This window comes from Carlito syrichta, unplaced genomic scaffold, assembly GCF_000164805.1.
Source record: "Carlito syrichta isolate Samal-C Ts95f unplaced genomic scaffold, Tarsius_syrichta-2.0.1 Scaffold314340, whole genome shotgun sequence".
In the NCBI taxonomy this organism is placed as follows: Eukaryota; Metazoa; Chordata; class Mammalia; order Primates; family Tarsiidae; genus Carlito; species Carlito syrichta.
The window spans coordinates 161,181-170,863 of record NW_007258436.1 but is presented as its reverse complement, the minus strand read 5'-3'; positions in this window follow the sequence as shown (position 1 = coordinate 170,863).

The window sequence follows — 9,683 nt, the reverse complement described above, 5'->3', positions numbered from 1 at the left end:
TACTGGAGGAACCGAGGCAAACCCGGGTGGTTAGAGTGTTATTAGTTGAAGGAGAAGGATACAAGGTGAGACCGGAGAGAAGCAAGGCTGGGCCATACAGAGCCTTCTGGACTCTGATGGGGGTGACAGATCTGCTGGCCACTGGAGGGAGGACGACGTGGAGGCAGGACATGCGAGGAAACCGATGCACTAAGCAGGGCTGGAGCGGACGGCGGGGGAACCCAAAGGAGAGCGGGAGATGGCGGACTTGTCTTCGTGGTGGAGCGAGGGGACAGGCAGGACATGGCAGGGTTGGATGGACAGGAGAGAGAAAATGGTGTCAAGAAGGGCTCCCGGGTTGCAGACTGGGGCGTGGAGGCATCGCTTCCCAAGACGTGGAAGAGAAGGAGGAGCATGCCTGTGGGGAGCGACTGGGCTCGTTTTAGACACTTGGACCATAGGGCACTTGGGTCCTACTTTCCTCCCATGGCTGATTATGAGCACATCGGCCGTTCCCACCACTCAGATGCCAGGGAAACTCCTGCATCTTCCAGATGTGCCTGTGTTTTCTTCCAAACAAGAGGGAGCAGGGACACACGTGACTGTTTGGTGTCTTTCAGGCCGCCCAGTGTCACTCTGCAGAGAGTAGTTTCAGAACATAGTGAGGAATACGTGAGCAGTATTGTCGACGGGAATTCTTAGCCTTCAAAGTGCTGTGAAGTGACAGGTAATTATCCTTACTTTTCAGGGAGGAGACACCTAACCTCAGATTCACTGTGTTTTAAATTGAGATTTTTAAAATTTACCGTGGGCTGCAGCAATGTTTTACACTGGGCAGCTGTTTTCTGTGAAGACCCTTATAACCACTGCCCCAGGATGTTACAAAGGAAAGGTCACAGACATCTCTTTCTAACCCAATCCTCCCTCAAAATTCCCAAATTATGTCTTTTGCAAATGCTTTGAATTTGCCTCTGTGATAAGGAAATTTAATTAAACTAAAATAAACGGTGGAACGGTAGGGCCATATATGAAGTTATGGGGCATGGTAGCTGAAGGGAATCAGGAGGTCATCAATTTTTTTTTTTAGTTGGATTCTCACTCTGTCGCCCAGACTGGAGTGCAGTGGCTGCTCCCGGCCACCGCAGCCTCGACTTGCTGGGCTCCGGTGATCCTTCCACCTCAGCCTTCCAAGTAGCCGGAATTACAGGTGTGCGCTACCACGCCCGACTAATTTTTTGATTTATTGTAGAGATGAGGTCTCGCCTGCTCAGGCGGGTCTCCAACCCGCTGGCTCATTTTGAGTTGGATTCTCACTCTGTCGCCCAGACTGGAGTGCAGTGGCTGCTCCCGGCCACCGCAGCCTCGACTCGCTGGGCTCTGGCGATCCTTCCGCCTCAGCCTTCCGAGTAGCCGGAGCTACAGGCGTGCGGTACCACGCCCGGCTGATTTTTTGATTTATTGTAGAGATGAGGTCTCACCAAGTTGCCCAGGCGGGTCTCGAACCCGCGGGCGCAGGCCATCCACTCACCTCAGCCTTCCAAGGCGCGGGATGACAGGCTGAGCCACTGAGTCGGCAGTCATCAGTTTTAACGCCTCATTCTAGGAAGTCAGTCTCAGGATGGAAGCCACAACACCTGACCTCATCCCCCATGAGGCCCGGCGAGGCCTGGGGCCTGTGGGATGGCCCACAAAGGGTTACAGCACCCCGGCCCGCGCGGAATTGGGCTTCCGCAGCGAAAGTGTTCTGCAGCAACCTCACAACTTCGACTGCTTTTCCCCAGAGAGGCCAGCACTGGCTGATTTGCTGCCCTCTTCAAAAGGCAGCCTCTCGGCGCCTGCTTCTCCCTCTGCCCAGTGTAGGTAACAAGAGTGTCCATGCAGCGACGTGCTGCGTGAGGTGCACGTGAGCTACCACACGGAAGCTCTCAGAATCACGCGGCCATCCGGAGGGCTTCCCGCGTGGGTGTTCTTCTGATGGGAAGCACGGCCGTCACCCCTCTCCCGCACAGACAGAGGTTTCCGTATCCATCTGTGCAGGTGAGGAGGCTGAGGTTGCAAGCACTCCTGCCATGGTGGCGTCTGACCTGCTGCACTAGCACACACCTGAGTTCAAATGGCGGCCAAGCACCGGCATCCACTTCTCCCTCTGCTGCCCGTCAGCACCACGTCCTCATCCACGCAGCCCTTCTCTGAGGCGCAGGTGATAGAGGTGGGCACCATGCTTCTGCTCAGCGGGAGCTCAGGCCACGGCCACTCACGCCTCCTAGGAAACAGCATCACCTGACAGGCCACAGGTGAGCGGCACACAGGGGTACATCCCCCCAGGATGGCTGTGTGGGCGGGGCGGGCAAGGGAAGAGTAAAAAAAGACAGGGTAGTTACCACCTTTCATCTGTTCTGAGCTGCTCCGTGCTGGGAACCTCATTTACTCTCCACAGGATTCAGCACGGAGAAGGTTCCGTCTCACCGCCCACCCGGTGAGCCAAGGAAAGGCCGTGCCCACCCGCCAGGACCAGACAATCCCAGTCTCCAGGAGCCCTCCCCCTTCCCCGCTCCGGAGGGGGGTCCATGAGGCATTTAGCGAGTCATCGCCCTGGAATCCAACCTCAGGCTCACGGGAATGTGACCGACTCATCTGGTGGAAGATCTTCCAGCGTCTTTGCTGTTTATTCTTAAGCCGTGCCCCCTGCTGCCTTGCCTGTCGGGGAAGAGTGCGCCTCCCTCCCCCAAGAGGAGGCTGTGAGTGTGGAGAAAGGATGGCAGGGTGACGGCAGAAAAGAGGGCATCGACCCGGGGAAGCCAAAAGCGTACAGCACAGGTTTTTCTGGGTGCAGCCACAGCCCCAATTTAACTTAAGTCTTGCTGGAGGGAGGGGCGCTTTCGGAGGAGACTTGCAGCCCAGCTGGACTCCCCGTGGGCCCTCTCCACAGCCCCACCTGTCCCCACCACTTTAAAACCAGTTGGGCTGCCCCAAGAGTCCAATGCGACCCAAACGACCCATCTCCTGCGCAGCAGAGGAGAGAAAGGCGGGGTTTCCCCTGGTTTTCCGTCGGGTTCTCTCAGTGGCTGTGGAGGTGCGGCTCGCAGCCTTCTCAAGGGGCCGATGGCCGCAGATGTGGCTGAAGGGGTGGGGTGGGGGCGGGGCAGGGGCAGGGACAGCCCAGCGGGTGGCGGGAGGGGCGCTCTGGCGCGGCTGTGCGGCGCGCCAGCCTGGCCACCCTGGAAGAGAGTGTTTTCAAAGGTAGGTTTGTGGTTTATCACTGAGCAGAGTTTGTTTCGGGGGCACACCTCACCCACAAGGGTACTGCGCAATGAACATTTGCATACCTAACCCTGAATTGTACCCCACGTCTTCAAAATAAAAAAATTTAAAAAGAAAAAAAGAGAGTTTGGCGCAGTTTCCAGGAGGAGGGGGCTGCGTGGGGAAGCACCAGGGTGGTCCAGGAGGAGACTGTGGGCAAAGCCTTTATTGTGGTTACCGTGAGAAGGAATGGGTGAGGCAGGGTGAGGAGCCTCAGGACTGGCTAGTCTGGGTAGTAGCAGCCGGCTCTGGGGGCTAGGGCTGTCCTTAGTTGTCTGTACCTGGTCTTGGGACGATGACAGTGACCTGGAATACAAAAATGCCATAAAGGAGGCCCCTGGCCTATGGGCTCTGGACTGACCGGCTTGTTTATGACAGGCAAACTTGCGAGTGAGTCCTGAGCTACCTCCAGGGATTGGCTGGCCATGGGAGGGGTGTCCCTTCAGGGTCAGCAAGGCCCCAGAAGTCAAAGTGTCAGAATCCAGAAAACAAGAGGGAGGGTCAATACAGCAATACAACAAAGCTAGGCTCTCTGATGACATCTCTGGGATCAAAGTATGACCTGACCCAAATTTTACCTGAAATCCTAAGTCAGTCTGTTTCTCCACCTGAAGATTGCATTGATCTTATTTCCTCTTCCCTTTGATCTCTCTTTAGCATGCAGAAATTCCGGGGTAGAGAATTCCAGGAAAACAACGAGGCAGTTTTTGGTGGCATTGTTGCCAGTGTGGAAGAGAGAAATAACTTTTATTGCATATATTTGCACAGCTATCAGGCTGAAGTCAGTCTGAAGATCTTAGATTCAAATGGACAATTGGATTGGAGATCCCCAGTCAAAGCATGTCTCCATCAAATGCATACTTTCTTTCCCATCTCAGGTTCCCTGGGGCTCTGGAGTGACACATTTTTCAGGTATTATAGCTACATCACTTTACACTTTCCTGAAAGAGTGAGCTGGTATGTCCCAGGGTCCCACAGGCATTGACAGCTCTGGGTGGAATATCACTGGGGACTTCTGCCTTGAGTCCAAGATGACTGATGTGAGCTTTTCTCCCAGGAAGGAAGAGCTCGGTCACTTCCTTGACCCAGTGGCCTGGTTTATTTGCTAAGCAAATAACAGAAGCACATGGCAGACTGGCTTTTTAGAAGGCCTCATGTAGCAAGCAGCGGCATAACCACAATTCAAAACTGCAGCTTGACTTATGCATAAGAGCAGCATCCTGCCAACCAGCCCACACTACAGACGGTTATAAAGAAAGACACACATGCCAGGCACAGTGGCTCAGGCTGAGGTGGGAGGATTGCTGGAGGCCGAGAGTTCATGACCAGCCCATGTAACACAGTGAGACTCTGTCTTTACAAAAAAACAAAAAAATTGTCTGGGCACAGGAGCGCATGCCTGTAGTCCCAGCTACTGAGGAGGCTGAGGCAGGAGGATCACTTGAGCCTGGAAGTTTAAGGCTGCAGCAAGCTATGATTGTACCAGCCTGGACCACAAAGTGAGATCCTGTCTCAAAATGCATACACACATACTTACAAGTAAGAACAACACATGAACACAGAATAAGGCTCATAAAGGTCCTGAGATGCTTACCGAAGGTATTACGTCGCCAGAAGACAGCATACAGAAGCCCTTGTCTGCTTGAGAGAAAGCAACCCTCGATTCACCTCTCCTGCTCTCCCAAGCCCACCCCATCCTAGCCCTTCCCAGATACGGGGCAGATGGTGCTGACCCATGTCATCCCACTTTCAGCAACCCCCCTCTGTGAATAAACCCCAACCTACATTCTTCTTTGTGTCGTCCTTGTTTTAAAAGGTGTAATGATAAAACTCTATCTGTGGATAGACCAGACACATGAACCATCTCCCACAAACAGAAATGCAGAGGTGGTAGAGATGAGAAGAGGTATCACAGGGGACAGGCACCAACAGCATCTACTGGGGTCACGGGGGTACCCTGAAGCTGGTGCCCAGGCCTTCTCTGCTACGCAGTCACCAAAGCTCCTCGGGGAGTCATAGCCATGCCCAGGGCACAGCTTCCTGCCAAGCCTCAAGTGGGCACGCGGACACCTCAAGAGGCTGCCACTGTTCCAGATGCTGCACAGGTCAGAGCCCTTAGGTCCCCTGGCCTCCGTGGCCCTGCCAGTGTGGTCCCAGCTCCGGAGTGCCCTTGCCGTCTGCCACCTACTCTGCCATAAACCCCTCGCTGGTCATTTCTTTTATGCACTCAGCGCCTGTCCCTTGCTGTCCCTGAGCGGAAGGGCTCCTCCAATTATTTCCTTCCACACGTTCAGTGTCTTTCTGACATCCACTTACTTCCCTGCCCTACCTTCTGACTTGGCTCATTCTCTCGGCTAGGACGGAACGTGACTCGGTCCTGCTTTGACCCACCCACGTGGTGCCGCCCCCTCTGGCTGTGAGCTTTCTAGTGAGGTATCTAGATGACCAACCATTTGCTTGTCATCCTTTGCTTCTGGATCCCTACCTGGCCTCTCCAGCTCCTGCCTACCCAAAGGAGGCCAGGGAGCTAGGGAGAATCGTGTGGAGACAGAGCAACCCACACACCTCGCCTCCTCTCAGCAGTGTCGCTGTGAAAGCAGCAATCACCACTGTGTGAACAAAAGTGTCTGGAGAAACCTAAACGAAATGTATGTTTCTTTTCTTTTTCTTTTGAGTTGGAGTCTCACTCTGTTGCCCAGACTGGAGTGCAGTGGCATGCTCCCAGCCGCTGCAACCTCAACCTGCTGGGCTCTGACGAGCCTTTCGCCTCAACCTTCCAAGTAGCCGGAACTATAGGTGCGCGCCACCATGCCCAGTTAATTTTTGATTTATTGTAGAAATGAGGTCTTGCCAAGTTGCCCAGGCTGGTCTCGGACACGCGGGCTCAGGCCATCCACTCGCCTCGGCCTCCCAGAGAGCTGGGATTACAGGCTGCGCCACCGAGCCGGGCCTCTTTTCTTAACCTTTGCATCTGCTGTGTTTTCTGCTGAAAATGTCCTTTTTACCTCTTGACTGGGGTGGGGGTAGGTTGAGGTCTTACCGATTTAAGTTCTTTTTCATTTAATGACCCAGCTAAAACCTCACCTTCTGTGTGATCACCTCCCCGGAGGTGCTCACCACCTCCTCCAAGGGCCCCTGAGGATGCCTTCCGTCTGCCCATGGTGGGTGTGACCCAATCTCCTCCCCTAGGCCAGGCTGGGAGGCTGGCCGTGCCGCTTCACCCACTTCTGTGTCCTCAGAGCCAGTCCCGTGCACAGCGCACCTGGGACCCCAATTACTTTTCACTAAGAAGGTGGGTGGGGACAGAGAAGGCAATCACGACTGGCAGTGGGTGTGGTGTTGTGGGAAAGAATGACTCAGTCCCTCTGTGCCTGTTCTCTCACCTGAAATGGGTGTGATGGGGATAATTCCTGTGTCCTGCTGGTGGTTAATGAAGCACTTAAGTCAGTGCCTGACACTGGCACTACGAAATGCTTAGTGAATGTCAACTCTCGCTATCTTAGAGATATAGGTAAGGTACTTACATGAACCAACTTTGGTGACTTTAAATAACTAGGAGGAGCACAATCCTGTGATTATCCCGGACATCGAAGGCTCACTTACCAGTCACTCCGGTGTTTGCCTTTTCAAGATACCATGCACCCTGAGGGACAAAAGTCAAAGCAGGAGCCGGAGTCGTGTAAAGCCAGTTGGGTCCGTCCCTGAGTTGCAGAGCACACACAGCAGCACATAGATAAGGTGAGCTCAGCTCAATGCTAAACTTCCCCTCTCCATGCCAGCTCCACACAGACGCACATTATGCCTTGGGCAAATTATGCCCTTACTTTTAGCCTCATCTGTCATCTGTGAAATGGAAATGAGGAGGCTAGAATGACTTCAGTGGTCTCTTTAATCCTAAAAGATATCTTCTGATTTGAATTTTCAATGGAATTCTTCATATATGGTCATTCTCTGCTAGAGAAGTAACAAAGGTTTTATTTGCTTTACCTCCAACCTTGGAGGTGAGCAACCTAGAAAAACAAAAGCCAATGTGTGTATGTATACATGTACATCTATACTTTTTTTTTTCTTGAGTAGATAGTCTCACTCTGTCATCCAGGCTGGAGGGTTGCAGCACGCTCCCGGCCACCACAGCCTCGACCTGCTGGGCCCAGGCGATCCTTCCGCTTCAGCCTTCCCAGGAGCCGGAACTACAGTATACTTTTTTGAAAAGAAAATGAGAAAAATCGAATCCAACCTTGACCCGGAGTAGCAAATACTTTTACATCGTTTACAAAGCTTCTCATATGTTCATAATAAAAAAGCATATTGCATATCATATATTACTGATAAGTAGATATGGATGGCTGTACATGTCAGACACGGGTCTCTGTGGTGGTTTTCATGCCAGTCTCTCCCCAGCACACCTTTTTTGGCAGCAACATGAAGCCATGGGCCTGCTTCCTGGGAGTGACCCCCTCAGAGTGGCCGATGCTCCGGGACTGCAGAGTCCCTGCGGCCAGGACACCTCATCCTCACCTGGAGAAGCACTGGCACAGAGGGCAGCACTTCCTGGACAACCAGGGTTTGTCATCCCCACGCCTTCCGGCCTAGGCTGGTCCGGTCTTTGCGTGGTTGGTTTCCAAGGGCCAGACTCACCAGTGTGGGACGCAGCCACAGCAGGCCCAGATGCTGGGCTCTGTGAACCCTCCCACGAACGAACTCAAGCCTTCTCCCAGGCCGTTTCTCATCAACGCTCGCCATCCCTCCCTGTCGCTGGAGGGTGGGAGCCATGAGCCCTGGCCCAGATTTATAGCTGGGGTTGGGGGAAGGACATGGCCGTCCTGGAGGGCTTAATGGCGTGACCTGAGTTACTCTGCCACCCCGAACAGCAAAGAAAGCCTTATTCTGCTGACCTGTCACACCTCCGCCCAAAGCTGCGGCGGGCCACATGGGCCCCCGCTGTCCACTTGGGTTCTTCCCACAGAAATAGTGCCCTGACTTAGCATCTGTGCCTGCCTTGGAGGCTGGTTCTAATGCGGTGTTGTGCTACTTCTTAACCATTTGGAAGAAAAAGGCTTTGGGGTTTTCTTTTCCATTTAAACAAGGTTTACCTGATGAAAGTGTCTGTCTCTGAAACTTTCCATGTTTGAGAATGTTGCATTTGGGAAGGTCAGAGCTTGCAAGGAACTGCATTTGGGGAAAATCTCGCTCGGCCTGGAAGCCGTAGGAGTCACAGCTGTAAATCTCTCTTGTAATTTTTAAAAGTGTGGTAAATACACAGACATAAAATTCACCGTTCAACCATCTTTAAGCGTGTGGTGCTGCAGCCTTAAGTCATTCACATTGTTGTGGTGTCACCATCCTTCCTCTCCAGAACGCGTATCTTCCCAAACGGAAGCCCTGTGTCCTTTAAAGACTCAGGCCCTGTTCCCCTCTCCTCTACCCCAGCAGCCACCATTCTACCTTGCCTCTGGGAATCTGACCACTACAAATTCCTCACGTAAGCGGAACCTGCAATATTTGTCCTTATGTGATGGCTTATTTCACTTGGCATTGTATCCTCGGGGTTCGCCACCATGTTGTGGCATGTGTCAGAATTTCCTTTCTACATGGGGCTAAAGAACGTTCTGTTGTATGACTAGGCCACATTCTGTATCCATTTCACTTGTGGATGAACATGAATTTATTCTCTTGCCACTTTATTTTATTTTGTCGACAAGGTCTTGCTCTGTTGCCCAGGCTGGAGTGCGGTGGTGAATTATAGCTCACTGCAGCCTTGAGCTGCTGACCTCAAGTGATCCTCCTGCCTCAGCCTCCCAAAGCATGAGGATTACAGACACGAGCCACCGCACCCAGACAATTATCTTGTGATTTTGGATAGCTATTTCCCATTAACCTTATGTCCTTTCAAATATAAATTCTAGTAAGTTCTGTTTCCAATGCATTTAATACACATGAGGAAAACAATGTCTTTCGTTCTGCTTTTTTTAAAAAAGGCAAAACTCAAACTGGGTAAGAGTTGAAGCAATACTTTAAAACAACTTGAAAAGTGTTTGACTTTTACATGGAGGCCCCCAGGAAGCCTTCCCTTTATTTTCACCGCCAGCAGCAGCCACATGGAGATCAGGGCAAGACGCAAACCTGGACACCAGGTGGAAGGTTCTTTAAATAACGAAGACAAGATTCGAGGAGGACCAGAACCAAGGATGTGAAAGGACACCAGTCCTTGCATTGGTCCGAGGGGCGTGTGTGAGTGGGATGTCCTTGGGGTGCTGGCTAGCTGGCAGGCAGTGGGCGAGGAGTTGGCAGATGGCACGAGGCACTGCTGTCCTTGCTTGCCGGCCGTAGAAGACGGAGGGCTCCCAACACGTCTCCAACCTCAGCACCTGCCACACAGGGCATATGACCCCAAGGCTTAGGCT